Raw genomic sequence first — 8,487 nt, 5'->3', positions numbered from 1 at the left:
TATAGCTGGGTCCTCAGTTCATGGAATGTCCAATTTTCTGAGGAACCTCCAGACTGATTTCCAGAATGGTTGTACAGTCTGCAATCCCACCAACAATGGAGGAGTGTTCCTCTTTCTCCACATCCTCGCCAGCACTTGCTGTCACCTGAGATTTATATCTTAGCCATTATCACTGGTGTGATGCACATTTTCAGATTTATTTTGATTTTGATTTCCCTGATGACTAAGGATGTTGAACATTTATTTAGGTGTTTTTTGGCCATTTGCTAACCTTCAGCTGAGAATGTTTTGTAACTCACTGTACCCAATTTTTAATAGTGTATTTTTGCTTTCTAGAGTCTAACTTCCTATGTTCTTGGTATATTTTGGATATTATCCTCTATCAGATATAGGATTGGTAAAAATGTTTTCCCAATCTGTTGGTTGCAGTTTTGCCCTAATGACAGTGTCTTTTGCCTTACAGAACGTTGCTGTTTTATGAGTTCCTATTGGTCAATTCTTGATCTTAGAGCATAAGTCATGGGTGTTTTGTTCAGGAAATTTTCTCCAGTGCCCATGTGTTCAAGACTCTTTCCCACCTTTTCTTCTATTTGTTTGAGTGTATCTGGTTTGATGTGTAGTTCGCTGCATTTATAATTGACCAAATGATGAAAAAGGATGTAAAGAAATACTGTTACCCTGCATTGTTGTTTATACTAACATTTTAATTCATGTACAATCTCCATGTCCTCTTTCTCTATTGTGTTTCTCTGGGTCTGTGTTTCTGCATGAATATATAAGCAGACATGTGTATGTGGCATACGTGTGAGTATGTGTGCATATGTGTGTGTATGTGTATTTGTCTTATATGGTATTTGTAAACATAGGTAACATGTTTATTTATAATTTGGAAATATTGTAAATCACATTTGATTTGTGGATCAACCATGTGCTGATCTACTCACATACGTCTGACATTTCATTATATCAAGCGAATAGAGAGAGAGCCTAACAGGCTGGTGATATCTCCTATTCTACACTTGTCAGGAAAAAGTGATGTACTTTTGGAAAGAAAACCCAAACTTCACCAAAGACATATACACCCAACAAAACAGGAAAGGTTATGTCATTTGAAGGGAAAAGTTATCAGACTGGGAGAAAAATGAGTTTGCCACATTCCAATATTTGAGGGACATGAGACCAAACTTCAGAAGATATAATGGGAAGGGACAGGCAGAATCCCCAAGGATCCAAAGTAAGCTAAACCCTGGAGCTTCTCATTACCCGAGAGCTCAGAGATTGGAAAGGATGGTGAACATAATGATAAGAACTTTGCACTCCATACTCAGTCTCCATATAAGGCAACAATGTGAACAAGATGAGAAGGAGTCACCACCACAGAGCTAACAGCTACTTTAGCAGTCACAGTGTGAAAAACAGAGTGTAAATATAGACAGAAGAGAAGGATGATATTTGAAAACAGACAAGGCTGTGCTGGAACTGAACAGTTTTCCATGTAAGTAACCAAGCAAGCACACAGCAGGTGCCATATGCCAAAGTGAGCAAAGAGGGATGAACTGTGTAGATACTATGTGTACAGAAATACAGGTAGTTTGGTGGAATTCTAAGATGTTGAGATGAAAGGATAGGAAGGAATTTCTATCAAGCCAGGCACCATGTCTTGCTCTTAGAATACTCACCTTCAAGAGACTGAGGGAGAGAAATTAGGAATTTCAGGTTAGTCTGGACTACATATCCAGACAATACATCTTTTATTCTTGTTTTCTTTATTTAAATCAGTAGTCCGATTGATAGAATATCATGAACAATATTAAGAAAACAGACATTTATTGCCTACACAGTAATACTCCTGCTAAGAAAACATGTTCTGTAAAAAGACAGTAATTATTAAGTTACAAATGCCAGCTGTCATATTGAAGGTTGTGGCATGAAGGGGTCTGGTGTTGTTTGGTTGATCCTTCTTCACTTTCATGGCTCACTGTACACTTCTTAAAAAGCTTCTCTGACGACCTCGTTACTGTGCAGTTATCGAGATGTGCCTTGCCTTTAAGTGTATGTATTCTGCCAATGTATCTGTTGTCTTAGCAAATCAAGAACCTCCTGCTTCCCGCTCTGGTCCTTCTCCTGACTTCACTTCTGTGTTTTTAATAGACTTCGATATTGTATGAACTAGTGGGAAATGAGTATTAAAAAATGGAAGGAAGCTATAAATTTTGCTGTAAAATCATTAAATTACACACTTAAAATAAATGGTTTTTTTAAGTATGTAAATTATACTTCAATAAGGCTGCAGAAAAGGCTTGGACAACTATGATGCCTGTCGTGTGATTTGCTATTTGTCATAGTTCCTGTGACTGTGATCTTAATAGTAGTGGGTTTTATTACAAATGAATCAGACACCAGGGTAACCAGGCAGGGAGAACACTCCGTTCCATCAGGGAAAAAAAATCAAGTCAAATTCTTTGGCTTTCTTGATGAGGGTTTTTCTGGTCACAGCTCAGTTGGCTGGAAGTTGGACAGCTATTGGCTGAGAGCAAAGATGGAGAGAGCACAATGTTTATGGGTTTAACTGAAGGTTGTGCTCATGAAAGGGGCTGAGTTTCACAGAGTGCAATTGCAGAAGCTCCAGTGGCTGATGGAGCTGGACGCTAGGAGCCTTGTAAGACTGCCATTATACGTTTTGTGATGTCTTGGCCGAGTGTGAGATGAGGCTAGATGAAGTGGAAAAATTTTGGTTTCTTTGGAAACGCACTATGTCACAGGATGTTTTTCTGGAAGCTATGTTAGGAGAGGGTGTTTTGCTGAAGCAGACACATGAGAAGGCATGTGGTATTTAGCTGGAGCACACGCATGAATTGGGGCAGAATGTTTATGGAGAACATAAATGTAATCCCACAGAGAGAGAGAGGACATCTTTACATTGCTACACTTTGCAATACTATGATGGTCTTTGCTGGTCTTCGTTCCATAATGAGAAATGCACAAAAGATCCTGTGCTATTCGGGCTGCTTCTGGCTGCTTCTGCTGCTTCTTGTTGGTTAGAGCCTTGTGGTCTCTGCCAGGTCAAGGCACTGCTACTGATTCATATTTTGCGTTTGTTATTGGACCGTACTGCACAATGAAGATTGGAATTACCCCAAAGAATTACTTCTAAATAGGTCCAAAATTCTCTCACTTTTCCTATCAACTTTCTCTCTGTGCTACCTCTGGTTGATGGGCTAGAAATTTTAAGAACCTTAAATAAAGTAGGTTTTGAAAAAATCTAAGCCTACAGATAGAGTCATGGGTTTTGAGAAAGGGTTATGTCTCCTGCTGAGGGGAGATGATATGTAGGTTGTGACTTCTTGGTTCTGTGGTCTACTGTGACCCATGAAATGGCCAGTGACTGACAGTCTCCCAGTAAGTGCAGCACACACTAAAATGCTTTTGCTTGGCGTTGGGACCTGTAGAATCTATTCATTTCTTGTCACATGTCCTCGAGTTTTCATGTTTGTGACAGTAGTTACTCTTCAGTTCTGCCATACAGGGAAGTGGGTCTATACACTGAGAGAAGAGAGTGGCTAGTGGTGAGTATGTAACATGGAGTAAGAGAAACATTATGGTGCTGGGTCTCTCGCTCTTTTTTTTTCCCCAATTTGACAATCTGGAGTCAACTGAGAAGAGAGAACAATTCAAGAACTGCCTCCATTAGATTAGTCTTTGGGTAAGTCTATGGAACATTTTCTTGAATCATGATTGTTGTGGGAGGGCCCACCATTGTGGGCAAATTCATCAGTACTCATGTGTAAAAAGAATAGCCTTTTAGGCTCTAAGAAATAGTAATGGAGCAAGCCATGGTGTGTGGCGGTTTGAATAAGAAAGGCTCCCACAGTCACATATTTGAATATTTAGATAACAGGGAGTGACAGTATTTTCCAGGATTAGAAGGATTAAGAGGTGGGCCTCATTGGAGGTAGTGGGTGTGTTCACAAGGGTGGGGTTTGAGTTTTCTAGAGCCCCATGTGTTCCCAGAGTTCCTCTCTCTCTCTCTCTCTCTCTCTCTCCCTCCCTCCCTATCTCTCTCCCTCCATTCTTCTCTCTCTCTTTCTCTCTCTCTGTCTCTCTCTGTCTCTCTCTCTCCCTCCCTCCCTCTCTCTCTCCCCCTCATTCTCCCTCTCTCTGTCTCTCTCTCTTTCTCTCTCTCTGTCTCTCTCTCCCTCCCTCCCTCTCTCTCTCCCCCTTCCTCTCTCTCTCTTTCTCTCTCTCTCTGTCTCTCTCTCTTTCTCTCTCTCTCTGTCTCTCTCTGTCTCTCTCTGTCTCTCTCTCTTTATCTCTCTCTCCCCTCTCTCTGTCTCTGTCTGTCTCTGTCTGTCTCTCTCTCTGTCTCTCTCTCTGTCTCTCTCTGTTTCTCTCTGTCTCTCTCTCTCTCTGTTTCTCTCTGTCTCTCCCTCTCTCCCTCTCTCTCTGACTCTCTCTGTCTCTCTCTGTCTCTGTCTCTGTCTCTCTCTCTCTCTCTCTCTCTCTCTCTCTCTCTCTCTCTCTTTCTCTCTGCTTACAGAGCATTAGCTCTCTATTGCTCCTGTGTTATGTTCCCTGCTATGATGATGGACCAGACGTCTGAAAATGTAAGTTATCCTCCAATTACATTCTTTCATTATAGTAGTTCCTTGACCATGGTGTCTCTTCACAGCAACAGAACAATGACTGAGACAGGGAGCAGGCCAACAAGCAGAGCTCCTTGTTACCACTTCAAGCTCCTGTTCTGGTTTCCTTCAGTGATGGTCTGTAACCTGTAAGGCAAATAACCCTTTCCTCCCCAAGTTAGTTTTGATCATGGCATTCATTACGAAGAGAAGGAAGCAAACTAGAAAGTCACAGGTCAGTACATGAGCAAGTCTTACCTATATATTAAAACAAAGTGACTATACGTATCTATTTGCGATTATGAGGTAAGCGTCTGTGGCTCTACCTGACTCACTGTTTCTATGAGAAATTGTCTTACTTAGGGTTCCTATTGTTGTAAGGAAACAGGGTGACCAAAGAGCAAGTTAGGGAGGAAAAGGTTTATTCAGCTTACACTTCTACATTGCTGCTCATCAGGAAAGGACGTTGGGACAGGAACTCAAACAGGACAGGATCCTGTAGGCAGGAACTGAGGCAGAGGCTATGGAGGGGCACTGCTTACCGTCTTGCTCCTCATATCTTGCTGAGCTTGCTTTCGTATAGAACCCAGGACCACCAGCCTAGGAATGGTGCCGCTCACAGTGGGCCAGCCCTCCCCCACAAATCACTAAGAAAATGCCCTACAGCTGGATCTTATGGACACATGTTCTCAATTGAGGGGCCCTCTTCTCTGATGACTCTAGCTTGTGTCAATTTAACATAAAATCAGGGTGGTGGTTATAATGTGATTGTCCCATGGGAAGTGTGGCACAAGTAGGAGGTGTGGCCTTGTGTGAGTGGGTGTGGCATTGTTGGAGGAAGCATATCACTCTTGGGGTGATATGCTTCTTCTCCAACACCATGTCTGCCTAGACTCTTCCATGCTTCCAACCTTGATGAAAATAGACTGAACTTCTGAACCTGTAAGCCAGCCCTAATTAAATGTTGTCTCTTATAAGTTGCCTTGGTCATGATGTTTTTTTTGCAGCAATGAAACCGTCAGACAACCAGCCTGTAGAAAAACCCCCAAAGAGCAGAATTCTTCAACGATAGAAAATATTTTCAAGTCCTGCAGTGAGAAACTTATTCTTGAGAGAAGAAACAGTAATGAATGAGTTCATGATAAGGTTGCCTCCAAAGACATTCTTGGAGTGTAGATGTGGCTCAGGGAGACCCCATGGAGTGCACAGGGGCTTCTCAGGAGAAGAGAGCTACATGGTCAGGAACCACAAAGGATTTTAAAGTAATTGCAAATGGCATAGGAAAGAGCTCAATGCAGCACCTCTGCATTGGAATCACTGTCAAGAGTTTTCTGAGGATAAGCTTACATGTGAGTCAAAGACGGGAACTTTCTGGGGCTAGATACCATAACAGGGCCCACAGGTGTGGAGGAAGCCATCCAGGCTTAGGAGAGCCAGGCAAGACAAGCCAGTGCAGGAGCTCTTTGTGGTCATCTAGGGGCATTGAGCACAGACCTAAAAAATACTACAGGATGCAACAGAGGCAAACAGTTGTCAGGGAAACTAAAAACAGGATCCACGTAACACCTGACAGAAGCTCACGGCATCCCCATCTTCCCATTTAAATTACTTTTTACTGATCATACAAAATAATGGGCTTTATGATACTTTCAGGAATCAATAGATATAAATTGGTTTGGCATTCACTACTCTTGAGTTATCCTCGTCAAAATGTCCTCCGGGGAAGCCTCCACCTCACATCCACCTTCTGTAATGATGGTTGGCTGTACTTTAAGGAATCAAAGAGACCAATATGGATGCGGCCCAAGTTCAACTCATCCTAGACCCTTTCTGTTCTTCCTGCTCTCCTGCTTCACTTTTTGAGAACTCCATTTGGAATTCCTTCCTCCCTCAGTGTCCTCTACTCCCTCATGTGTTCTTTAGTCTTTCTTCCACATCACCATCAATTTAATCTTTCTTACCCTCATCCTGGTCTCTTCTCTGCATGTGAAGGTTGGATTTATTTGAAAAGATGACTTTAGGGGCCTGGAGAGGTAACCAATGGATCAAGAGCTCGTCTGCTTTGAAAGAGGACGTGGACTTGTTCTTTCAGCTCATGTCCAATGTCTCCCAAACACCTTTAATTCCAGCTCCAGGGGACATGACTATTCTTGTCTCTGTGGTCTCCTGTATTCATGCCCTGCCCCCACCCACATAATTAAAAATAATACATCTACAGATGAGAAACAGGTTTCATTAGGTTTCGTTAGTCAAACAATCCCCGATCTTCTCTGATTCTCAGTCTGCTTGGATCAGTTTATTGGGTTTCCCCTTGAGTTCCAAGACCACCTCCCTGTTACCTGCCCCTCTTTCCCCAACCGTCTGTTTCTCCCACAAACTTCACCTCAGAGAGTCTATCTATGTCTGGCCCCTCTCCACTGCTTCCTAAACATCCATCTTTTTTTCCCCCGTGCCATCCCTGCTCCTCTAAGACTCATCACCAGTTCTTTTCTCTCCCTAAATACCAGACCAGCTCAGTCCTGTTTGTTTTAGCCTATGTGACATCAGACTTACTGTTCACAGCCTTGACCTTTCCGGCTTCCTCTCCATGTTCCATCCACCACAGCCCGTCTCCTCCACCAAAGTGTTCACACACAACACGTCACATCGCACATTTTAATTTTTAGAGCAAAAACAAATTCCACTGGAAAAGATACTGGGGTTGTCAAAGGCCCTTGTGTATCTGAAACACAGGAAAACAAACATTTTCCCCCAATCCTATAAATTCCCCATCTATGCCCCCAACACATTGTGAATTTCACCTTAACGGATCTTTTCCACCAGATTATAGACGTAGATGTGGACGTCGCCATCAAACTTGATGAAGTACACGGAAGGCTTTGCTGGAACTTGGTAAATGAATTTTCCAGATTGTTTTGGACCCGTCGCTTCTGGTGAACTGCACACATTGACCTGTTAAGATGTCACTGTCAGCGTCTGACTTCACCTCTGAAGGAGGAGTCTCTGGAATGATATGGAGGTTACCTTCTGTGTAATCATCCAGGAGCTGGTAGATGTATAGGATGGATCTTTCTCGTATGTGATGTAAAACCAGTCCTTCATGATCGGTACCTGGGCTAGGACCACCCCCCTCCAGTTGTCCTTAGAGCCATGTTTGCCCACAAATTTATGCTCCACATCTCGGCCAACCATGGCACTCACAAGATGGGCGTCTTTCACTTGAGGAAACACTACTTTGTGAGGCAAGACCTTAAGCTTTAAAATCCTCTCATTGCTGTGAAGTTCCAGTCCATAGACACAGTCAATTCCGTCATACTTGACCAGATAGAGAGAGGGATTTGTTGGCAGTTGTTCTAGAATGATGGCCTTCCATTTAGTGAGGGGCTCATCACCTTCCTTCCATCCGTGAGAAATTCTGCAGCCCACAATGTTCCCCAGGGCCTGGGGAGAAGGCCTCCTCCTCCTCCGCTTCTGGAAGGATGGTGTGCTCATCATCCTCAGAGACATCCTCTTCTTCTTGGCTGTAGACCTAATGTGGTAGGCCACGGCATCCTCGTCCACTGTCTTGTGGCTTTCGTTCTGTGTTCAGGCTTCATACTTGCCCGTGGCCTGGGTTTGAAGAGCTCGCCTGCTTAAACCAGACACAATGCTGGTGCCTCTGTCATGTGAGTGCCTGCAAGAACAATGGGGGTGGGGTGGGGAGGGCGCTGGACCAAGGCTCTTGTCTAAGAGAACTTTGGAGCAGGTGAGGAAGGCGATGGTAGACAGGGTTGAGCATCGGAATCTAATTCTGTCATAATCAGGAGTTCGTAGGAGGGCTGGGCAATGGTGGAACACACCTTTAATTCCAGCATTAAAGAGGCAG

General features: G+C 43.4%; 1 pseudogene; it reads right to left on the bottom strand.

Moving 5' to 3' along the window:
- Positions 1-7,265: 7,265 nt before the first annotated feature.
- On the bottom strand, positions 7,266-8,200 carry LOC134486260 (Y-linked testis-specific protein 1-like; annotated as a pseudogene).
- Between the last annotated feature and the right edge of the window lie 287 nt (positions 8,201-8,487).

The sequence above is a fragment of the Rattus norvegicus genome, chromosome 3 (genome assembly GCF_036323735.1).
Source record: "Rattus norvegicus strain BN/NHsdMcwi chromosome 3, GRCr8, whole genome shotgun sequence".
Classification (NCBI taxonomy): domain Eukaryota; kingdom Metazoa; phylum Chordata; class Mammalia; order Rodentia; family Muridae; genus Rattus; species Rattus norvegicus.
This window is presented reverse-complemented; position numbering and strand designations above follow the sequence as displayed.